At 44.2% G+C, this 25,994-nt stretch overlaps 1 protein-coding gene across 30 annotated transcripts in view; it reads right to left on the bottom strand.

Annotated features, from left to right (window-relative positions):
• The window catches only part of LOC111960007 (receptor-type tyrosine-protein phosphatase delta-like), a 648,092-nt gene that overhangs the window by 261,173 nt on the left and 360,925 nt on the right, over positions 1-25,994 (bottom strand). For all 30 annotated transcript variants that reach the window (XM_070437867.1, XM_023981849.2, XM_070437873.1 and 27 more), the window contains one exon: positions 24,785-24,822. The gene's annotated coding sequence lies outside the window, so the exon portion shown is untranslated. The remainder of the gene's footprint in view (positions 1-24,784; positions 24,823-25,994) is intronic.

Here is a 25,994-nt window from a genome sequence, read left to right as displayed (position 1 = left end):
GAGGGGAGACAAGAAGAGAGGACAGGGGAGAATGGGAGGGAAGACAAGTGGAGAGGAACAGAGGAGGAACGGGAGGGGAGGAAAGTAGAGAAGACAGAGGAGAAGGAGGAATGGGAGGAAGACAAGTGGAGAGAGACAGAGGAGACGGGAGGGAGGAAAGGAGAGAGAGACAGGGGAGGAACGGGAGTGAAGACAAGTAGAGAGAGACAGGGGCAGGAACGGAGAGGGAGAGGAAAGTAGAGAGAGGACAGGGGAGGAACCGAGGGGGAGGAAAGTAGAGAGAGACAGGGAGGAAACGGGAGGGGGAGGAGTAGAGAGAGACAGGGGAGAAACGGGAGGGAGACAGTAGAGAGAGACAGGGGAGGAACGGAGGGAGGAAAGTAGAGAGAGACAGGGAGGACACGGGAGGGAGGAAATAGAAGAGACAGGGAGGACGGAGGGAGGAAAGTAGAGGAGACAGGGGAGGAATGGAGGGGAAGACAAGTGGAGAGAGACAAAGGGAGGAACGGGAGGGAGGAAAGTAGAGAGAGACAGGGAGGAATGGGAGGGAAGACAAGTGGAGAGAGACAAAGGAGGAACGGGAGGGGAGGAAGTAAGAGAGACAGGGGAGGAACGGGAGGGGAGGAAAGTAGAGAGAGACAGAGGGAGGAACCGAGGAAGACAAGTGGAGAGAGACAGAGAGGAACGGGAGGGGAGACAAGTGGATAGAACAGAGGAGGAACGGGGGGAAGACAAGTGGAGAGGACAGAGAGGAACGGGAGGAGGAAAGTAGAGAGAAGACAAGGAGGAACGGGAGGGGAGAGGAAAGTAGAGAGAGACAGGGAGTAAGACGAGGGGAGGAGGTAAGCCGATGGAGAGAGAAGGAAACAACAGGGGAGACAAGTGGAGAGAGAGAGGAGGAACGGGAGGGGAGGAAAGTAGAGAGAGACAGGGGAGGAACGGGAGGGGAGGAAAGTAGAGAGAGACAGGGGAGGAAGACGAGGGGAGGAGGTAAGCCGGGAGAGAGAGGGAGAACACAAGGGGAGGCAAGTGAGAGAGAGAGGAGGAACGGAGGGGAGGAAAGTAGAGAGAGACAGGGAGAACGGGAGGGAGGAAGTAGAGAGAGACAGGGAGGAACGGGAGGGGAGAAAGTAGAGAGAGACAGGGAGGAACGGGGGGAGGAAAGTAGAGAGAGACAGAGGAGGAAGACGAGGGAGGCAAGTGGAGAGAGAGAGGAGGAACGCGAGGGGAGGCAAGTGAAAGAGAGAGAGGAGGAACGGGAGGGGAGGAAAGTAGAGAGAGACAGGGAGGAACAGGAGGGAGGAAAGTAGAGAGAGACAAGGGGAGGAACGGGGGGAGGAAAGTAGAGAGAGACAGGGAGGAACCGGAGGGAAAGACAAGGGAAGAGAGCAGAGGAGGAACGGGAGGGGAGACAAGTGGAGAGAACAGAGGAGGAACGGGAGGGGAGAAAGTAGAAGAGAGAAGGGGAGGAAGGGAGGGAGGAAAGTAAGAGAGACAGGGAGGAACGGAGGGGAGACAAGTGGATAGAGACAGAGGAGGAACGGGAGGGGAGGAAAGTGAGAGAGAGACAGGGGAGGAACGGGAGGGGGAGACAATGGAGGGAGACAGAGGAGGAACGGAGGAGGGGAGGAAAGTAGAGAGAGACAGGAGGAACGGAGGGGAGGAAGTAGAGAGAGACAGGGAGGAAGACGAGGGAGGGAGGTAAGCCGATAGAGAGAGAGGGAACGCAAGGGGAGGCAAGTGGGAGAGAGAGAGGAGGAACGGGGAGGAGGAAAGTAGAGAGAGACAGGGAGGAACGGGAGGGAGGAAAGTAGAGAGAGACAGAGGGAGAAACGAGGGGAGGCAAGTTGAGAGAGAAGGAGGAACGCGAGGGGAGCAAGTGGAAAGAGAGAGAGAGGGGTGGTGCCTCCTTCATAGGCCCAAGGGTTTATGGGATTGCTCCCAGCTGTCTCTCTGTTCAGTGTATCCGCGGCGCCCATAATATCTTAATTGTTTCAAATTAAATGCTCGTAAAATTGCAAAGGAAATTAGTTTTCTCCCTGGCTAATTCAGTGGACTACCCGACTTTCATCTGGGTACACTTTGAGTGTGGAGGCTTTTTTAAAGAGGAAAATGGCTCCCATACCGGATGGGTTGGACTTTATATGTTAGAATTGTTTTTATAGGTTGTCAATTTCCACCTTGTGCATGAGCTTGCAAGTGTGTGTGTGTGTGTGGTGTGTGTGTGTGTGTGTGTGTGTGTGTGTGTGGTGTGTGTGTGTGTGTGTGTGTGTGTGTGTGTGTGTGTGTGTGTGTGTGTGTGTGGTGTGTGTGTGTGTGATTGTGTGAGCGTGTGTGTATGCATATGAATGTGTGTGTGTGATTGTGTGCTTTGGCCGTGTGTGTGTGTGTGTGTTTGTGTGGAGAGTATAATACTAACTGTCTAAATAACCCTGGGGGTTAACACATCTATTCCTCTCTCCCCCATGGCTTTCCTAAGACTCAGCTCATTCAATGGGAGCACACATTCAAATCACTCAACCAGCAAAAGTGCCCTGAACGACATAAGCCGTACTGTCACACTACACACACATATACATACAAGCACAGAAACACACACACACACACAGCATCTGCACACACACACACACACACACACACACACACACACACACACACACACACACACACACACACGTATACGCGCATGTCTGAGACACTAAATCCATGTGTTTGTGTGTGTGTGTGTTTCTGTGCTTGTATGTATACACTGAGTATACAACACATTAAGAACACCTGGCTCTTTCCATGACAGACTGACCAGGTGATTCCAGGTGAAAGCTATGATCCCTTATTGATGTCACCTGTTAAATCCACAACTCAATATTAGGAAGAAATTCTTAATGTTTTGTACACTCAGTTTATGTGTGTATTGTGGCAGTACAGTTTATTCTTGGTGTTGAGCATTAACACTCTGTATGTTAGTCTACATACCGTATATTACATATTATATTCTGCATATTGGACGTTCTAGACACCTGCATACCATGATACTTGAGACATTTCTGAACACAATTGGCACTCAAAATGCATAACAGAAATTCCCATTAGCCCTAGTTAACCTGGCATATTTCCTCTCATTCTTAGATAAATACGGGGCCCAAACAAAGCCCACGCCAGGCAAATACAGGGTCCAGTTACAGCTCATTAGATAGGTGGAGTGGGGTATTGTGATGGGAATGGCAAGTCGATTATCCCAAGCAAAACACCAGCTGAGATGGCTGACACCTCTTCACATGCAACCGGCGACTGGTTGAAATGGAGCCGATCGTTCGGGATTGGAGACGTAGAGTCTGTGTCTCATCTGAATGGAATGAAGGCCAAGTGGGAAGGCTTTAGTTGATAAGTGTTACTCTGGTAACACTTGATGTGAGCATAGGTATGTCCTTTAAATGTCATTTTTCCTTTTTTATGCTCTATGCATCGGTACTCAGGTCAACTACTGAGCCGTATTGCTAGGAATGATCTTACCCCCTACGTCATCAGACCTTAATAACCCGTCATGTAATGACACAGTGATGTCAAACGGAGTCATAACAACTGGCACAGGCACGCAAGTCCACCCAATTATAGAGCCTTACTAATACAACCATCAGTGATCAGTTCTAAACTGTAAACTTGTCTTTCAGGTTACCTAGCTAGTACACACGTTCATAGTTTTCAACTGTACATCGCACATTTGCTGAATGAGTGCATTACGCAAACATAATCCATGAACTTTTAGGTCTTGGTCCCAAAAATGCCAGCTACTGCTTATCGTTGAGTGGAGGGTACTCAAGGCTTATGTCAATACATGCCCAATTGCGTAACCTATCATATCTATTACATACAGTATCATCATCGCGTCGCTGTGCTAATACCGGGAGCCAAGTTTCACATGTTGAAAGTKAAGGCTGTCATTCTTACGCAACACAACATAATTCCTGATCCAGACTTTACATTGCAAACACAGAAAATAATCTATTTGACACACCACGTTGCCGTTACATAATGTTAGACATGGTGGGTTTTATATGCACACCTAAAATGTCAATAATATTTGACTATGTGGTTAGTGGTAATATGTGGTAAGATAAAGATGGCATAACTACCGTAAAAAACAATCGGAAGGACGCATACACTATATATAACAAAAGTATGTGGACACCCCTTAAAATTAGTGGATTCGGCTATTTCAGCCACACCCATTGCTGACAGGTCTATAAAATCGAGCACACAGCCATGTGATCTCCACAGACAAACATTGGCAGTAGAATGGCCTTACTGAAGAGCTCAGTGACTTTCAGTGAACMTCATGGAATGGCACTTTTCGAACAAATCAGTTTGTCAAATTTATGCCCTGATAGAGCTACCCCGGTCACCTGTAAGTGCTGATACTGTGAAGTGGAAATGTCTAGGAGCAACAAGGGTTCAGCCGCTCAGCTGCCTCTGGAAGCAACGTCAGCACAAGAACTGTTCGTCGGGAGCTTCATGAAATGGGTTTCCATGGCCGAGCAGCCGCACACAAGCTCAAGATCACCATGCGCAATGCCAAGCGTCAGCTGGAGTGGTGTAAAGCTCACCGCCATTGGACTCTTGAGCAGTGGAAACYCGATTTCTGCAGTCCGACAGACGAATCTGGGTTTGGCGGATGCCAGGAGAACACTACCTGCCCCAATGCATAGTGCCAATTGTAAAGCATGGTGGAGGAGGAATAATGGTCTGGGGCTGTTTTTTATGGTTTGGTCTAGGCTCCTTAGTTCCAGTGAAGAGAAATCTTAACGCTACAGCATACAATGACTTTCTAGACATTCTAGAATGGAGGCCGTTATACAGTGGCAGCAAAGGGGGGACCAACTCCATATTAATACCCATGATTTTGAAATGAGATGTTTGATGAACAGGTATCCACATACTTTTGGTCATGTAGTGTATTATGTGGCAACATTACGTATGAAATATTCTGCGTCACTCCAAATGTTTTTTTATTTATTTGTAATCCAGATACCCATATTGACGTCATGATTAACTGATAGGTCACTATGGATTTAATCTGGACTGACATTAATGGATGAACTTTCTGGAGCATAGCCAGTATGTCAACCGGTTGAATTTTTTCTATTGTATTTCCTCGTCCTCTTTCTTTCTCCCTCCCTTTTTAGCACCTTAATTCTGTCTACTTTTCATCTGGTGTTCTTCAACATCCCTTAGTCTCTTCTTTCAATGTTATATGGCACCATCCTCTGTTCCTCTCCTGTGTGTTTCTCTATTTCCTCTCGTCTACTTTGAATGTACTTTATGCCAGTTTCCACTTTCCTCTCCTCCACCTGCCCTCTCATTCCTCTCTTCCAACCTCCAATGTTCCCCTCATTGTCATCTCTCTTCTCTCCTCTCCACTCTTTCTCTCTATGCAATTTTTCATGCACTCTCTTTTCCACTTCCCTCTGCTCACAGCTCCTTCTCGCCCCTCTTGTCCTCAGCTCTCCTCCCATCCTCTCCTCCTATTTTGGAGGCACTACACTTACCACTCCTCCTCTTCTCTGCATTTCCTCAACTCCATTCCCCTCCATCCCCTACCTCATCAGTTTTTCATATTTGTCCTTGCTTCTTTTCTATTCTCCCCACTTCATTTTTTATTCGGCTCCAGTCTCGCTCTTTCCGCCCTTTCAATCTCCCTTGCCATCATTACCCTTTTCCTCCCCTTGTCCTTGTGTCTTCTCCTCCACTCTCCTCTCTTCTCCTCCACGCTCCTCTCCTCCTCCACTCTCCTCTCTTCCACTCTCCTCTCTTCTCCTCCACTCCCCTCTTTTATCCTCCACCCTCATCTCTTCTCCTCCACCCTCCTCTCTTCTCCTCCACCCTCCTCTCTTCTCCTCCACTTTCCTCTCTCCCCTCCACTCTCCGTTCTTCTCCCCCACACGCCTCTCTTCTCCTACACTCTCTTCTCCACCTTTCTTTCTCCTTCATCTCTCTTGCCACACTCCCATCCTCACCTCTACTTGTCCCCAAAGCATTCCCTCTCTTCTCCTCTCCCGTGTTTGTGCCCTTTCGCTCCGTGCACATCTAATGTCTGTGGTGTAATCCACTGGCTAATCTGCCGACAGCAGATTGTGTGACAAGGCATTAGCTATGTGTCACTGCCTACCACACTGCCTCGCAGGGTCTCTGTGTGTGTGGGTGTGTGCATGTGTGTTTGTGTGCATCACACTTTGGCCCCATGCTGTCAGGATACACAGGCGTAAAATGTGCATCACCTCCTCTTAGAGTTCTGCTTGACCTATGACCTTTTAATTTCCCCACTATTTATCATAATCTCTCTCTCTCTCTCTCTCTCTCTCTCTCTCTCTCTCTCTCTCTCTCTTCTCCTCTCTTCTCTCTCTCTACTCTCTCTCTCTCTAATCTCCTCGGCAACAATTGAAATTGAAATGCTAATTCCACCCATCTGACACTCTACGCAGATTAAAGCAAATGCTTAAAGTATTTGAAACATTTAGAATAGTATTTGGACCAAGGTCTGCTCCCAACAAAGGGAGTGAATAGATGGTTGTTTGTTATGTTGTTTTCACAGTCTCCCCTTGTACCTTGACCTATGTGCAGGGCTGTTTGATTGGACATTTAATTTGATGGTATATTTAATTAACTTTATAAGGTAGTTGAAGGTAATTGTGTTTGGTTGTTGCATTTGAATGTGTGTGTGTGTGTGTTGTGTGTGTACTGTGAGAAAGAGAGTGTGTGTGTCAGTGGAGGCTCCTCAGAGGAAGAAGGGGAGGACCATCCTCCTCATTGAATTTCATATAATTTTTAGATACAACTATACTAAAAATATTCACGTCACCAAATAATTTATTAAAACACACTGCTTTGCAATGAAGGTCTACAGTAGCCTCAGCAGCACTCTGTAMMGTAGAACCATGGTGTATCCGGAGGACAGCTAGTTTCCATCCTCCTCTGGGTACATTGACTTCAGTACAAAACCTAGGAGGCTCATGGTTCTCACTCCCTTCCATAGACTTACACAGTAATTATGACAACTTCTGGAGGATGTCTTCCAACCTATCAGAGCTCTTGCAACATGAACTGACATGTTGTCCACCCAATCAAAGGATCAGAGAATGAATCTAGTACTGAAAGCATAATTTAAAGCTAGCRAATACTGCAGTGCATAAAATGTGGTGAGTAGTTGACACAAAGAGAGAGAAAGAGAACAGCTGAACAGTTTTGAACAAATTAATTTTTTCAAAAATTAAGGAGAAACAAGAGAGAGAGAGAGAGATAGCTATATTTCCTTGTATTTTTTCACTTTCAATTTCACTTACTTAGCTAGTGAATGCAGTGAGCTAGTTTAGCCTACTCAAACACCCGGCTCAGATAAAGGGATGCTAATTTAACTAGCTGGCTATGGCTATCCAACATGGCAACTCTTCCATGTCAATGTAAGCTTTGGTTTTATTAATTTATTGCCCGCCGGTGTAACTGCTAAACTTCTTGCTGACTGTACTCTGTACTGCATGATTGTAGCAGGTATACTTAAGCAATAAGGCACGGGGGGTGTGGTATATGGCTAATATACCACAGCTAAGGGCTGTTCTAACACAAGACACAACGCGGAGTGCCTGGATACAGCCCTTATCGGTGGTATATTGGCCATGTACCACAAACCCCCGAGGTGCCTTATTGCTATTATAAACTGGTTAACAACGTAATTAGAGCAGTAAAAATAAATGTTTTGTCATACCCGTGCGTTAGTTCTAGTAGCTATGTTGACTTTGACGTTACTAACGTTGTTAGCTAATATGATGACAACGATGTAAGCTGTGTTTTGCAGTTAGATTTTATGATATAAAGGTTTGGTTTGGAAAGTATTTTTTTGCCTGGTCACAGACAGCTGATGTGTTGTGCACTGAAGTCCACAAGGGAAGGGAAAAGGTGAGAGGAGGGGAGCATATAGATGCGAGAAGGAATTATACAATGAGCAAAATGTTCATAATGTTTGTATGTGGCTGCTGTGAAAGTGAACTGTGTTTGCGTGTGATCAGGGGTGTATTCATTCCGCCGATTCTGTTGAAAAACATTTCTTAAATGGAAGCAAACGGAATGAAACGGGGATAAACATACCTGAATTTATCCAATTTGCAACTGTTGGACTAATGATTACACCCTAGATCAGATAGATGCAGGCAAGAGTGTGCAAGGTGGTATTGAATGTGTCACTTTATGTCACCTTGACTACATTTTTTTTAATCTCAGCCTGTGCACCTACGTTGTAAACTTTCATTCCTAGGCTAGGTTGTAGCAACCTCATGATCTGTATCGGGAACATTTGAGTATAATGTAGTAGCTTAAACCTATCGATGTAACGTTGAGCTGGGTGAATGAATATGAATGACAGTCATCCAATATGCTGTAATAGAAATAAGGCCATGCTCATAAAAATGTTTATCGTCCTCCCTCATCTTAAACGGCACCAACCACCACTGGTGAGTGTGTATGGGTTTGTGTATGCGTGTGTGTACCGACACACAATCTCCTCCCTCATCTTAATCGCCGGCTCAGCTCCGTTTCGCCAAAACCCCTTGACAAGCGCTCAATCACACCTAATACCAGTCCCTTCTCTCTTTCATCCCCTCTGCTTCTATCCTCTCCATCCCCTCTCTCCTTTTCTTTAACAAGCCCCAGACCAGGACCTCCATCTCTCCCCGTGATCCCGTTATTGTGCTTGACCCCATCAGATCTGTGTGTGTGTYTGTGAACGTGTGAACCTGTATGTCTGTGTGTGTTTGCGAGGGTGTGTGTGCGAGGGTGTGTGTGTGCAAGCGCGTGTGTGTGTCCACGGCAGATCTGTCGGCTAGCCACACAGATTATCCAGACAGCYGTCGGACACAATGGACTCCCGGTTTGAAGTGGAGGAGATTGCCTGATCCCCTGTAGCTGATAAGCTCCGCCCCCAGTGCTGAGCTTTAGGATATGAGAAGGTCCGAAGCAGGAAGGAAGGGAAGAAGGGTCAGTCTCCTCGCTATAGTGATCGTTAATCACTCTGGCTAGCTTTTTCAAAGGGGATAAGGGAGACAGAGAAAAGGAGGTGAGTGTTCGGTTGGAATTGAACCGGGCCGGCTAGAGTGATTGATTGATAACGTAGATTGCCAGACTTGTTGATTGATTCTTTGAGCCGCCCTCGTGTAAAAAATATGTAGTGTGTTCTAGAAAGACTTATAAGCCTTCATGACACGCCAAGCGACCTTTATAATGAATTATGGCTGTACATGTATTCATGACASAATACGAAACAGGTGTGGTATAATAGTGGAACTACTCATAAGGTCTCTGAAAGCTTATATCCTGAATGCATTCCATGCAATGCATTTCCTTGGTAGCTGTCACCACTCATTCTTTAAAAGTCTATGAAAACTGAACTGTTTTGGAGAACACATCTATTCCAACAGTTAGTCGGTTTCCATTAAACCATCCTTCAAACTTCCCAATGTGTTCGCCACCACAGGGAGGACACCTCTACCAGCCAAATGGGAGACATAATAACATGATCCTTCATTCATTTCTCCATATAAAAGACAAGAGACAGACTCTTATGAAACACAGCTTGCTAAAGTGCTGTCAGTGTCTTGATTTAGATGATTCACTCGTCCGTAGCCTCCGAACCACATTGCCGGTGCCAGCTGTTGTTTGACAGATACTGTAGGATTCTTCCTGCACTGTACAAAGATACAGCTGGGAAGTTTTAGAGGCTGGACAAGCAGCTCATAATGGGGCTCTGTTATATCCAAGCTGGTATTTGAAGGTACCTGGGGTAAAACAGAATCACTTGGGATAGTTCTGTGAAAGTGCATGTTTGAAATGTTTCTGGGCACAAACTCAAATGCTTTACTGCAATGTGTGAAGACTACTATTTCTTTCCCTAATTGTCATATACCACATTTGAACAATTACAYCCTAATACAGCTAATTGTATTATCTTATGTTATTATCTAGAACTACACCACTCATTTACTAGGTATACTGTATAAGGCATTGATTAACATTACTTTATAGGCACACTACTCAATAAAAAAAATCACAAACGACATTCTCGCCAATGACAAATTAATAGAACATTGTTGTTAACGGAACATTGCAGATTTCACAAGAGGCCCATTGACCCGACTGCAATAAGACTGTAGTAACTTCACAGGCTGAGTGTGTGGTGTATACTTTGTATGAGAGGTTCACGWCCACTCTGACACACACATGCACATACACACACGCGCACACACGCACACACACACACACTGAACGAGAGACCTCTCGGTTCCGGGGGCAAAAACGCTGTGCTATCCTGGAGCACAAGTACAGAACATTGCAAGGCTGCTTCCTACCATTCTATGACAGATGCCGGGGGCTGACATTGTTGTAGTCCACGTGGGGTCAAAGGACATTAGGAGGGCTAGCTCAGAACTGCTGAAAACTGATTTTAAAGCACTGATTCTAACTCTGAACATTTCCAAAAAGCGGCAAATTATTACAGGCCCAGTACCATTGTGGGAGATTCAGCAGGCTACTGGTATTACATCTGTCTGAAAGATTACTGTAGCTCTGTTGGTAGAACGTTGAAAGTCAATGCTGGAGAAATGTTTTAGTACCCGTCCCCAGATCTGTGCCTCAACACAATCCTGTCTCGGAGRGCTACGGACAATTGCTTCGACCTCATGGRTTGGTTTTTCCTRTGACATGCACTGTCAACTGTGGGACCTTATCTAGACAGGTGTGTGCCGTTCCAAATCATATCCAATCAATTGAATTTATCAAAGGTGGACTCCAATCAAGTTGTAGAAACATCTCAAGGATGATCAATAGAAACAGGATGCACCTGAGCTCAATTTTGAGTCTCATCGCAAAGGGACTGAAAACTCAGTGCCATCATTCATTGAATCAGATTCATCACAAAACCCACTGATATTGTGTAAGTCAAATTGTTATGTTTGTGCTTTTCTTATAACTAATGTCTCTGTTCGATGCATGTGCTGTTCTATAAACCAATTGCTGTGTTCATGCAAGTGGCTGACTGTACAAATCCTCACTATCAGTAGCTGCAATTCGTAAGCACGCCCAGACCGTGTTTTGAGAACGAACAAAAGATATCTCAGTTTCAAMGTCTCAGCTTAGAGAGAAAGAAGTCTCGTGAGGTGTTGGTCTGTCACATGTTATGAACCAGTATTGGTCTGTCACATGGATGAAACAAAACGGTAATGATTAATTCATTATGCTAAATCATGCAAATATAACTTGTCTGTGTATAGCCGTATATAAGACAACTGCTGGGTCTGCCCAGGGAGAGCTCCTGATTGACATGTGTACTATGGTGCATTGAGTTGGTTGGAACCTCTCCAGCGCGCTGACAATAAACAATGATTCATTGAAGATTMACTTTGAGTGTCCCTGTGTAAGAATTTCCACGACAATTGCCAACTACTTTCATTATTTTTTCATTGGCAATATTAGGCATGACATGCCAGCAATYGGGATGCACGATATATCAGTAAGCATATCGGAATTGGCTGATATTAGCTAAAAATGCCAGCAATGTCATCAGCCCGATGTCGAGTTTAACACTGATGTGCAAAACCGATGTCAAAGCTGACGTGCATACCTATATAACGTAGGTAGATAATGTAATGACGCCACGAAAAATGTAGCGCTACACGTGCAACACAGCATTCCTAACCTAGCCCACAATGTCTGCTGTGTGGATTGAGCAGTCAACAAGTCAACCAGTCATTTGAAAGAGTAAGAAGATTTCAGCGAGACAACTCAAAGGCGAAATCCATTAACGCCAAGATAATGGAATTCATTGCCCTTGACAATCAACTGTTCTCTGTCGATGATGTTGGCTTTCGCCGACTGGTTGAGCACCTCGAACCCCGGTACACACTACCGAGTAGGCGCTATTATTCAGATGTTGCCCTACCGGAGTTACACAGTACTGTTGAAAAGCACATCCATGAGCTACTTGCTATGGCGTCACTGCTATTAGCTTCACGACTGACATTTGGACCAGCAATGTCAGCCCCATGAGCATGCCGAGTCTGACAGCACAGTGAGTCGACAAGGATTTAGTTCTGAGGAAAGCCATATTGCATGCTCAAGAATGTGCTGGTTCTCATACCGCTGCTGCCATTTCAATGGCATTTGGGAATATGTTTGAAACTTGGAAACAAAAACACACTCCTAGCACCATTCGAACAACTGACTCGAGAAAGTCACAGGGAAGGGCATTCAACATAATCAGCTCTGACACAAATTACGGATGATTGGCTGAGAGAAATTGATAATAAAAAGATTGTGGGAGCTGTTTTGTTAGACTTCAGTGCGGCTTTTAACATTATTGATAATCTTATGCTGCTGGAAAAACGTATATGTTATGGCTTTACACCCCTTGCTATATTGTGGATTGAGAGTTACCTGTCTAACAGAACACAGAAGGTGTTATTTAATGGCCTCTCCAAATAATCCAAGTAGAATCAGACATTCCGCAGGGCAGCTGTCTAGGCCCCTTACTTTTTACAATCTTTACTAATGACCTGCCACTAGCTCTGAGTAAAGCCTGTGTGTCTATGTACGCAGATGACTCAACACTACACATGTTAGCTACTTTAGCGAGTGAAATCACTACAACACTTAACAAAGAGCTGCAATCAGTTTCAGATTGGGTGGCCAGAAATAAGTTAGTCCTAAATATTWAAAAAACTAAAAGCATTGTATTTTGGACAAATCATTCACTAAACCCTAAACCTCAACTAAATATTGTAATTAATAATTTTGAATTTGAGCAAGTTGAGGAGACTAAACTGCTTGGAGTAACCCTGGATTGTAAACAGTAGCTAAGATGGGAAGAGGTCTGTCCATAATAAAGCGCTGCTCTGCCTTCTTAACGACAATATCAACAAGGCAGGTCCTACAGGCCATAGTTTTGTCGCACCTAGACTACTGCCCAGTCGCATGGTCAGGTGCCACAAAGAGGGACATGGGAAATTTACAACTGGCCCAGAACAGGGCAGCACAGCTGACCATTAAATGTACACGTACAGCAAACATTAATAGTATGCATGTCAATCTCTCCTTGCTCAAAGTAGAGAAGATATTGACTTCATCACTACTTGTATTTGTGAGAGGTATTTACATGTTGAATACACCGAGCTGTCTGTTTAAACTATTAGCACAAATCTCAGACACCCATGCATACCCCACCAGAATTGCCACCAGAGGTCTCTTCACAGTCCCCAAGTCCAGAACAGACTATGGGAGGTGCACGGTACTACATAGAGCCATGGCTACATGGAACTCTATTCCACATCAAGTAACTCACACAAGCAGTAAAATCTGATTTAAAAAACAGATACAAATACTCCTTATGGAACAGCGAGGACTGTGAAGAGTCACACACACCGGTACAAACACAAATAACATACACACTATACATACACCTGCATTGTGTGTTGTAGTAGAGTAGTGGCCGGAGGACACACACTTAATGTATTGTGAAATCTGTTGTAAAATGTATTTTAATGTTTAAATATTGAATTATGATGTATATTACTACCTTCATTTTTGCTGGACACCATGAAGAGTAGCTGCTACCTTCAAATACACACACACCGAATCACCCACCAAACCACCACCATCCACACACACACACACACACACACACACACACACACACACACACACACACACACACACACACACACACACACACACACACACACACACACACACACACACACACACACACACCCCACCGTGAGAAGCAGGGGTAAGAGTTACTGCAGTTTTATTGATATATCTTAATTATACGACTCAATAGAATTTACTGCTTTCAGCTCAACCAGCAGCAGCCACATCTACAGCAGAGTAGTGAGTTGGGCAATCACTCCTAATGGCATGAGCTATCTCGAATAAAGATAGAGGGCCTACAATCTGTCTAGGAGCCACCTTGTCCAATGAGATGGAGGTGGAGATTGAGATGACAGTTATATGGTTGTTGTTTTCCTACTATGTTGATATGCTCCTTTGATGATTGACAGGTGGTCCATAAAGAGTCGTCCACGTGAACAGAGTTGGATGTTGGATGACGCCATCCCATTGCTGTATAAATCCCCTAGCTCTTACTTGTTTAGCACTGACAGTTAGACACTTTCCTCAAATTCATTTGGAGGAAGGTTGCTTCCACTGTTGTCCAACCCACAATCAGGCCCTTATTCAGAAAGTGTTTCAAAGTATGAATATGGGACCAGACCAGACATTCTTCCAAGAATGAGACGTCACTGATCCCAACAGTATTTCATTACAAATTAAGTCTAGCAAAAATCCTCTCCAATCATAAACCATCAAATAAACAAGACTTACAAAGGTGTGATTAGTGCCAACAAGTCAAACGAATCCACATGCAGTTCGTGACAACATGAAATACAACACGTAACACCCAGCCATGTTAAGGCTAATTACGAGGTAAAGTCGGAGAACCGATGACGAGCTTCAAACTTCTGAGTAGATCATCATAATTAAAACATAAATTGGAGCCATTGAGAGGCATGCAGTAAAGACCAGCCCTCAGCTAGGGGTATTGATTTCCCTGCATACTTCGAAACAATTGCTCGGATTTGTGCACAGTAAAGTAGAAATCAATAGCAAACAAGCCACCCAACCTCTCCAAACAATGGCCAGTGCATTACAATCAGACAATTCTGCTCTGGTTTGAGGGAGACGGGCACATTTGAGATATGCAGCCCGTGTCCTAAATGGGACCTTAATCCCTACATAGTGCCCTACTTTTGACTGGTCAAAAGAAGTGCCCTATAGGAAATAGGGTGCCATTTGGGATGAAAACGCGGAGTATAATATAGAGGAAGAGTGTATTCAACGTTCAATCTGTGAGAATACCATTTAAAAAAGGTGAATTAATTCATGCTTCATTGATTTGGTTAAATAGCTTTGGGTCCATTGAGAGGAGTAGTTTTGGAATGACGAGTAAGAGTCAAGACTGGAATGGAGACAATAGTCCAATAGTCCAATAAAAATGCACAAACTGATTTGTGTTTCAAGTTAGTTTGTTAATGATCATGACCCAAATGATAGTTCATCTCAGACACTGGCATTTCTACAGAGTACATACTTCTTTATAGTTATATTTACACAAACTATTTATCTGTATATCCATTTGTCTGTTTGTCTATCTCTCTCTCTCTCTCTCTCTCTCTGTTTCTTTCTGTGTATCTATGAGTGTGAGTGAACAGCAATGATAGGGGCTCAACAGCATAATGAAATGACCTAACGTACATGCCCTAAGGGAGATGAGGACATTGCTGTGTCTGTTGTCGAGGACTGTAATGGGCCCACAACTGCTAATACATAGAAACCCTACCCAGAAACGGAGTTATGTAATTTCACAAGTGTGCTTCTCTCAATGTTGTTACACAACCCTTGTCAGTGCAGCAGTATGGGCATAAGCCTATACTATAACAATGTTCACATTACATTTGTGCAGAAGTGGATTGAAATACAACATTACAACACAGCAACACCATACACAGTACAATATGTGTCCATAGCCCCGTGTCTCTCCTCTATTGGGCCGACATAGCGTGACAAACCGAAAAAGGAACAACAGCTATCATCCGTCAGCCATGTGTTACAGCTGAGATAGTATTAGCTAAAATGGCCGCCGGCAGCAACRCATACTGCAAGTCACACCTGAACCCCACTGCTCAGTAGGACTAAGTTGTGCCTCCATCTTAGCGTGGAGTAGTGTGACAGAAGAGAACCAACAGAAAAGGAATGGTATCTTGCCAAGGTGGATTTGGTAAAACTTTACAATTAGGTACCCTTTACAAAGGCTGTTACCATTGACTTGATCACAAAGATGCTTCACTGGATTGATAAAGATGAAATAAATACAGAAACTAACACACATTAAAACGAATGGTTACAAAACTGTTAAACTTCGCAAGTTATATTACCATTCAATCATCTCAGGCACATTATACTATTAATACGAGTCCCATCTCTAAAGACATACCTGAGCTAATAACACCTCAGTGTTTATTAATATGTTATTACACATCAATAAGCATGTAATAACACATGAATAAGTATGTAATAACTCAATAACAAGCCATATGGTGTGTGATATTGCATTATACACTGACTGATGTGTCACATGTACCTAATGTAGCCTTTAATCCATGGGCAGAGCAATCCCTGATTTCCAGGGATGTCTCCCCTCCCTCTTCCAGTCTAATTCACATGCCTGATGTGTCGTCCTTCAGTACAGCCCTGCCAACCGCGCATCTGGGGAAAGTGAGAGTTCAGCCAGTACTGGCACTGAGGCGAGCCATAGAGTGATAGAGAGAAAGAGGGAGAGAGAGAGGGAGAGAGAGAGAGGGAGGGAGTGAGGGGGAGAGAGAGAGAGATATGTGGAGAGAGATGTGGATGGGGAGAGGATGGACAGAGAGAGAAAGAATGGAGAGAGGGGGGGAGGGATGGAGTGAGGGGGAGAGAGATAGACAGAGAGAGATGTGGACCGGGAGAGGATGGACAGAGAGAGAGAGAGAGAATGGAGAGAGAGGGAAAGAGAGCGAGGTGGGGAAGAGAGGGAGTGTTATGGGTTTCCCTCAAAGCACCTTTCATCTGCCTTCATATCACATCGCCCCTGCCTGAGACGCACATCTACACACAACACACACACAACGCAACCAGTTAACACCACACCACGTACTCACACACCACCACACGTACTCACACCACACACAACACCGTACTCACACACACACACGTACTCACACACACACACACGTACACACACACGTACACACACACACACACACACACACAACACACACAACACACACCACACACACACACCACACACACACACACACACACACACCACACACACACACACACACACACACCAGTATTTGCATACACATACACACATTCCTCCCAAGGCATGCACACAAACTGACATGAAACACATATGGACACACCATTGGATGACACACATGATACACACACTCCCCATACGCAAGTTTTATATCACACAAACAGGCACATACAGTATTTATAAGAGTCTTATATTCACAATACAGACTGCGCACAGGTACACCAACTCTGTCATACACACAATGCCCGTCTGACTAGCCCACCGTCTGGTCCACACATTACTGCGATGAATGAGTCTCCAACCTGATTCAACATTTCCTCCATTTTATAAATCCAAAATAGAGAGAGGACAAAAAGCAGGAGCCAAAGCAGAAAAGGGAATGGTAAACAGTTGCATAGAGGAACCTCAACAAATAACACACACACCACACACACAACCACACACACACACACACACACACACACACACACACACAACACAACACACACACACACAAACACACACACACACACACACACACCAACAACACACACACACACACACACCGGCTGCACGAAACAAGGGGAAAGGCTAGCGGCGGAGAACAGACAAAAGGAATTAAAAGTGAAACACTAACATGAGCTGACGTGTCCATGGCAGATTACTAATTATGCCTCGACTACCTCAGCCTGTTTCTTCTCACTACAGCAGGATAGTACCACACAGAGGAAAGAATATACAGTTGAAGTCGGTAGTTTAACATACACCTTAGACAAATACATTTAAACTCAGTTTTTCACAATTCCTGACATTTAATCAGAGTAAAGATTCCCTGTCTTAGGTCAGTTAGGATCACCACTTTATTTTAAGAATGTGAAATTGTCTGAATAATAGTAAGAGGAATGATTTATTTCAGCTATTATTTTTTTCCTCACATTCCCAGTGGTCAGAAGTTACATACACTCAATTAGTATTTGTAGCATTGCCTTCAAATTGTTTAACCTGGGTCAACGTTTGGGTAGCCTTCCACAAGCTTCCACAATAATGGGTGAATTTTGTCCCATTCCTCCTGACAGAGCTGGTGTAACTGAGTCAGGTTTGTAGGTTTCCTTGCCTTTTCAGTTCTGCCCACAAATGTTTCATGGGATTTAGGTCAGGGCTTTGAGATGGCTACCCAATACTTTGACTTTGTTGTCCTTAAGCCATTTTGCCACAACTTTTGACGTATGCTTGGGGTCATTGTCCATTTGGAAGACCCATTTGCGACCAAGCTTTAACATCCTGACTGATGTCTTGAAGATGTTGCTTCAATATATCCACATATTTTTCCTTCCACATGATGCCATCTATTTTGTGAAGGTCACCAGTCCCTCCTGAAGCAAAGCATCCCCAACAACATGATGCTGCCACCCCCGTGATCACAGTTGGGATGTGTTCTTTGGCTTGCAAGCCTCCCCCTTCCCTCCAAACATAACAATGGTCATTGATGCTAAACAGTTCTATTTTTTGTTTCATCAGACCAGAGGACATTTTTCCAAAAAGTACGATTCTTTGTCCCCATGTGCAGTTGCAAACCATAGTCTGTCTTTTATGGCAGTTTTGGAGCAGTGACTTCTTCCTTTTACATGTTTTATTTTTTTATTCACCTTTATGTAACCAAGTAGGCTAGTTGAGAACAATTCTCATTTGCAACTGTGACCGTGGCCAAGATAAGCAAAGCAGTGTGACACAGACAACAACACAGAGTTACACATGGAAGTAACAATAAAAGCAAGCCAATAAACACAATAAACAAGTCAATGACACAGTTAGAAAAAAAGAAAGTCTATACAGTGTGTGCAAAAGGCATGAGGAGGTAGCAAAATATAATAGGCCATGGAGCGATAATTACAATTAGCAGATTAACACTGGAGTGATAAATGAGCAGATGATGTGTGCAAGTAGAGATACTGGTGTGCAAAAAGAGCAGAAAAGTAAATTAAAATAAAACAGTATGGGATGAGGTAGGTAGATTGGGTGGGCTATTACAGATGGACTATGTACAGCTGCAGCGATCGGTTTAGCTGCTCAGATAGTTGATATTTAAAGTTGGTGAGGGAAATAAAGTCCTCCAAACTTCAGCAATTTTTGCAATTCGTTCCAGTCACTGGCAGAAGAGAAACTGGAAGGAAAGGCGGCCAAATTAGGTGTTGGATTTGGGGATGATCAGTGAGATATAACCTGCTGGAACGTGTGCTACGGGTGGGTGTTGTTATCGTGACCAGTGTACTGAGATTAAGGCGGAAGCTTTACCTAGCATAGACTTATAGATGACCTGGAGCCAGTGGGTTCTGGTGACGAATATGTACGAGGGCCAGCCGACTAGAGCATACAGGTCGCAGTGGTGGGTGGTATAAGGTGATTTGGTAACAAAACGGAAGGCACCTGTGATAGACTGCATCCAGTTTGCCTGATTAGAGTGTTAGGAGCTATTTTGTAGATGAACATCGCCGAAGTTGAGGATCGGTAGGATAGTCAGTTTTACTTGAGTAAGTTTGGCGGCGTGAGTGAAGGAGGCTTTGTTGCGAAATAGAAAGACGATTCTTGATTTGATTTTGGATTGGAAATGATTCAATTGAGTCTGGAAGGAGTTTACAGTCTAGCCAGACACCTAGGTATTTATAGTTGTCCACATAATTTCTAGTTCGGTGATGCTAGTCGGGTGGGCGGGTGCGGGCAGCGGACGGTTGAAAAGCATGCATTTGGTTTTACTAGCGCTTAAGAGCAGTTGGAGACCACGGAAAGGAGTGTTGTATGGCATTGAAGCTCGTTTGGAGGTTTGTTGCACAGTGTCCAAGGAAGGGCCAGAAGTATACAGAATGGTGTCGTCTGCGTAGAGGTGGATCAGGGAATCGCCCGCAGCAAGAGAGACATCATTGATAGATACAGAGAAAAGAGTCAGCCCGAGAATTGAACCCTGTGGTACCCCATAGAGACTGCCAGAAGGTCCGGACAACATGCCCTCCGATTTGACACAACTGAACTCTGTCTGCAAAGTAGTTGGTGAACCAGGTGAGGCAGTCATTAGAAAAACCAAGGCTATTGAGTCTGCCGATAAGAATACGGTGATTGACAGAGTCGAAAAGCCTTGGCCACGTAGATGAAGATGCTGCACAGTACTGTCTTTTATCGATGGGTGTTTATGATATCGTTTAGTACCTTGAGCGTGGCTGAGGTGCACCGTGACCGGCTCGGAAACCGGATTGCACAGCGGAGAAGGTACGGTGGGATTCGAAATGGTCAGTGATCTGTTTATTAACTTGGCTTTCGAAGACTTTGATAGGGCAGGCCAGGATGGATATAGGTCTGTAGCAGGGTCTAGGGTGTCACCCCCTTTGAAGAGGGGAGATGACCGCGGCAGCTTTCCAAACTTTAGGGATCTCGGACGATACGGAAGAGGTTGAAACAGGCTGGTAATAGGGGTTGCAACAATGGCGGCGGATAAGTTTTAGAAAGAGAGGTCCAGATTGTCTAGCCCAGCTGATTTGTACATGTCCCAGGTTTTGCAGCTCTTTCAGAACATCTGCTGTCTGGATATGGGTGAAGGAGAAGCTGGGGAGGCTTGGGCGAGTAGCTGCGGGGGGGGGGGGGGAGGTCTGGAGCTTGTTGGCCCGGGGTTGGAGTAGCCAGGAGGAAGGCATGGCCAGCCGTTGAGAAATGCTTATTGAAATGTTCGATTATCATGGATTTATCAGTGGTGACCGTGTTACCTAGCCTCAGTGCAGTGGGCAGCTGGGAGGAGGTGCTCTTGTTCTCCATGGACTTTACAGTGTCCCAAAACMTTTTGGAATTAGAGCTACAGGATGAGAATTTCTGCTTGAAAAAGCTAGCCTTTGCTTTCCTGACTGACTGCGTGTATTGGTTCCTGACTTCTCTGAACAGTTGCATATCGCGGGGACTATTCAATGCTATTGCAGTCCGCCACAGGACGTTTTTGTGCTGGTCAAGGGCAGTCAGGTCTGGAATGAACCAGGGGCTGTATCTGTTCTTAGTTCTGCATTTTTTGAACGGGGCATGCTTATCTAAGATGGTGAGGAAATTACTTTTAAAGAATGACCAGGCATCCTCGACTGATGTGATGAGGTCAATATCCTTCCAGGATACCCGGGCCAGGTCGATTAGAAAGGCCTGCTCGCAGAAGTGTTTTAGGGAGCGTTTGACATTGATGAGGGGTGGTCGTTTGACCGCGGACCCATAGCGGATACAGGCAATGAGMCAGTGATCGCTGAGATCCTGATTGAAAACAGCGGAGGTGTATTTGGAGTGCAAGTTGGTCAGGATAATGTCTATGAGGGTACCCATGTTTACGGATTTAGGGTTGTACCTGGTGGGTTCCTTGATGATTTGTGTGAGATTGAAGGCATCTAGCTTAGATTGTAGGACTGCCGGGATGTTAAGCATATCCCAGTTTAGGTAACCTAAAAGAATGAACTCTGAAGCTAGATGGGGGGCGATCAATTCACAAATGGTGTCCAGGGCACAGCTGGGAGCGGAGGGGGGTCGATAGCAGGCGGCAACAGTGAGAGACTTATTTCTGGAGAGGTTACTTTTTAAAATTAGAAGTTCAAACTGTTTGGGTATAGACCTGGAAAGTATGACAGAACTTTGCAGGCTATCTCTGCAGTAGATTGGAACTCCTCCCCCTTTGGCAGTTCTATCTTGACGGAAAATGTTGTTGTTGGGTATGGAACACTCAGAATTGTTGGTGGCCTTCCTAAGCCAGGATTCAGACACGGCAAGGACATCAGGGTTGGCGGAGTGTGCTAAAGCAGACTTAGGGAGGAGGCTTCTGATGTTGACATGCATGAGGCCAAGGCTTTTTCGATCACAAAAGTCAACAAATGAGGGTGTCTGGGGACATGCAGGGCCTGGGTTTACCTCCACATCACCCGAGGAACAGAAGAGGAGTAGGATGAGGGTACGGCTAAAGGCTATCAAAACTGGTCGCCTAGAGCGTTGGGGACAAAGAATAAAAGGAGCAGATTTCTGGGCGTGGTAGAATAGATTCAGGGCATAATGTACAGACGGGGGTATGGTGGGGTGCAGGTACAGCGGAGGTAAGCCCAGGCACTGAGTGATGATAAGAGAGGTTGTATCTCTGGATAAGCTGGTTATAATGGGTGAGGTCACTGCATGTGTGGGAGGTGGGACAAAGGAGGTATCAGAGGTATAGTGAGTGGAACTAGGGGCTCCATTGTAAACTAAAACAATGATAACTAACCTAAACAACAGTATACAAGGCATATTGACATATGAGAGAGACATACAGCGAGGCATAAAGTAATCACAGGTGTTGATTTGTAGAGCTAGCTAAGACAACAACGGGTGAGACAACAACAGCTAATCAGCTAAAACAACAACAGGTAAAATGGTGATGAATGGGCAGAGAGGGTCGGTTAACTACACACAGAGCCTGAGTTCGCGGCTGTAGCCGACAGATAAACAAAAGAAATTAACAGAATGGAGTACCGTGATTAATGGACAGTCCAGCAGGCATCAGCTATGTAGCCAAGTGATCATAGGGTCCAGGGGGCAGCAATAGATGGAACAGGGAAGCCGCGGAGTAGTCGCTACTACGCTAGCACGCGGGCGACACGGCATTTAAAGTTAGTAGCAGCCTTTCAGGTTATGTCGCTATAGGACTCGTTTTACTGTGGATATAGATACTTTTGTACCTGTTTCCTCCAGCCTCTTCACAAGGTCCTTTGCTGTTGTTCTGGGATTGATTTGCACTTTTCGTACGTTCATCTCTAGGAGACAGAACGCGTCTCCTTCCTGAGTGGTATGACGCCTATCAGAAGCTTCTAAAGCCATGAAATCATTTCTGGAATTTTCCAAGCTGTTTAAAGGCACAGTCAACTTAGTGTATGTAAACTTCTGACCCACTGGAATTGCGTTACAGTGAATTATAAGTGAAATAATCTGTCTGTAAACAATTGTTGGAAAAAATGACTTGTGTCARGCACAAAGTAGATGTCCTAACRAACTTGCCAAAGCCATAGTTTGTTKACAAGAAATTTGTGGAGTGGTTGAAAAATTAGTTTTAATGACTCCAACCTAAGTGTATGTAAACTTCAGAATTCAACTGTAAATAGGTTAAGGGAGTTCAATACCTTACTTAGCCTATACAGTTTCCCGAGATATATGTTCCATTTCAGTAAAATGACACAACTGAACATTTTGCAAAGAGTAACATTTTTAATGCTTATAAACACTTTAGGTTCTGTGTGGTTCAGTTGGTAGTTGCAATGCTTGAATCCCATTGGGGTACCTGTACTAAAAAGTATGAAAATGTATGCACTCACTACTGTAAGTCGCTCTGGATAAGAGTGTCTGCTAAAATGTAAAATAATTTATATTAAGTGAACCTTGATGTAAAGAGTTGGTATTCTACATGTAATAATGACTTCAGAAACGTAATAGAACTTATATGTACAGCACTGTTTCCCTTATCCATCTAGCTGAATTGTCTTAATATCCAAAAATAAGATATATCTTGGATATCATTTTGAAGAGATGGATTGTAAGATCAATAAAAACAAGGCTATGGTCTGATATTCAACAGTAAAATGGCAACACTTTTTTTGCGGCTAATAACATTAATTTTCACTAAAGCACTGGTTCTAATGTTTACTGTTAAATCTTTCACAGAGGTTCAATGGACTCTTCAGCTCACTGGGTTAATCACCACAGTAAGGTGTTTGACTTCTGTTCAACATCAGCAACAAAAAAAATAATACATGGATTGTCTGACTGACAGAAAGTCCTATTTAAAGAGGGTTTTCATGACAAAAACTTCAACATCAACAACAACATTAAACCAAACAACGCAATATTGCGGTGTAGCAGTAGTCAAAAATGAACTGGCACATTCAAAGGCCCAATACTTATGGCCACAGGTTCCCTCAATTTGTGTGAAGTTAATACACACATACACACAAACAAAAGCACCCTCATACACGTGTCATTAAGTGCATCCATGTTATTAATGAAAGGCCCGAAGGCCCATTCCGCAGCCGTGCCAGTCTCTGCGCGTTCCCACAATGCATTGCTCAGCTGCTAACAGGGACGATGGGCGAGGGAGACGGCCGCAGCGCCATTTATCACTGTCAGACGCGGCTGAGAGCAAGTTCTTATTGGCTGGGCAGAACTCAGCGACTGCTAAAGCGGCATGCTGATCTCTTGCACAATGACAATTAAACAGAATTGAAAAAAGAGCAGTGGGCTTTCTCTCTCTATTTTTCTGTTTCTTTCTCTCTCTCTCTACCCTCTAAGACTTCCATTGTGCCTGTGCCAGCACAAATGCAGTCCACAGACAATTCAAGTGAAGAAATAAATGCAGCTACTGTAAAATGTCACAATATGCCTCCATTGTAAAAAACAACAACATAACTGCTGGGATATGATGGCAGTTGAAAATGTGTCCAACCAACATGCTACAGTGGGACTTTCACTGGAGCACAGCATGTGATGTCGACACACCACACCACACACACACACACACAACACACACACACACACACACACACACACACCACACAACACACACACAACACACACACACACACACACACACACACAACAACAACACACACACACACACACACACAACACACCGACACACACACACACACCACAGCCCCTGCCACTCACTCACTCACAGACTCACTCACTCACACCCTTTTTGTCTGTCTCCTAGAGTCATTCTAATGAATTTAATGTCAACCGAAAGTGTAACTTGTGGACCATCATGATGTCTATCCACAAATTGCATCTGAGATCACTTCCACACAAACGTGACAAAACACAAAAGCCTACCTTTCAGCACCCAAGCAACTGTCCCAATGATTCAAGAGCTGCAAGACAAAAGACAAGACACATTCGATTACAAATAATTCAACCTCTATTGTTCAAATGGGAATATGAAACTTGGTTAGGTAGAATGAAATGTTGTCTCATGACTCAATGTATACATGGAAACTTACACGACTTCTCAATCATAATCAACAAAACACATTGTGAATCGTACTGAACCTCAGCAGTGAGAATTGAGTTCCAACTAAATCCAACACTTGTGTTCATTGCTTTGTACAGTGTAAAGGGCAAAGAATTTATTATGAGCAGATTACATTTGGCAGGCATATGTGTCTGCACTTACGCCTCCTAATTCCGCCATGCTAAAAACTTCCCACGGCAATATTCAATCACTGCTCCGATGTGGATTATCTCCCATCTATTTCACTGGGAAAAAAGTTTATTGAGCAAGGCAGAGTGGGGGACTTACGGAGAGGGGGGAAGGGGAGGGCACCGAGACGCTTTGATTTTAGCGGCTGCTTAATTAAAATCAAAAGGTCAGAGATTGTGGCTTGGGAGCATTGCGAGATTGTGTGCATATACTGGTACTCAAGGTCTCCTAGATTAATCTGCGGTTCACTTGCGGTCAGAGAAACAAAATTAGTTCTACTTCTGATAAACAGGATATTTGTATGATGTGTTCCCCCCTTCTTTTCAGTAGAGAGATAAAGTAMGGGTTTTGCACCATTGCCAACGCAATAGAATTTGTCTGGAGCATATGATTGCAGAGTTAATGAAGGCTAAAAGTACTGTGAATTGCTCCTGTCGAAGTGGCGAGGGTTGGAATTGATGACGTTGAGGAGAAATGGTCATTTAATATGTAGCACTACTGCATATACACATCCGCTGTACTGGGGAAATGCTTGAAGGAATTGGGGCTTTTATTATTATTATTATTTTTTATTTTTTTTATTTTTTTATACCAGTTGACAATTTTTTTCAGGCAGTCAATGGGGGTATCGCTTTTACAAATGAGGCAATGGAATTGCCTCTGCTGTCAGAACATTTCAGTGCAATACACCTTATTCTTGCAACATCAAAGGTACAATAGTTCTCGTAATCAGTCAAAGATTCACAAGATGTCCCAAGAAATACCAGGACAAAAACCCCATCACATCTTCAAAAGAAACCATCGATATAGTCAATGTTTCAGTGAGTGATTGAAAATACACTT

Source organism: Salvelinus sp. IW2-2015, linkage group LG37 (genome assembly GCF_002910315.2).
Source record: "Salvelinus sp. IW2-2015 linkage group LG37, ASM291031v2, whole genome shotgun sequence".
Classification (NCBI taxonomy): Eukaryota; Metazoa; Chordata; class Actinopteri; order Salmoniformes; family Salmonidae; genus Salvelinus; species Salvelinus sp. IW2-2015.
Note: the sequence above shows the minus strand (reverse complement) of the source record. Positions and strands in the feature narration are given on the sequence as shown.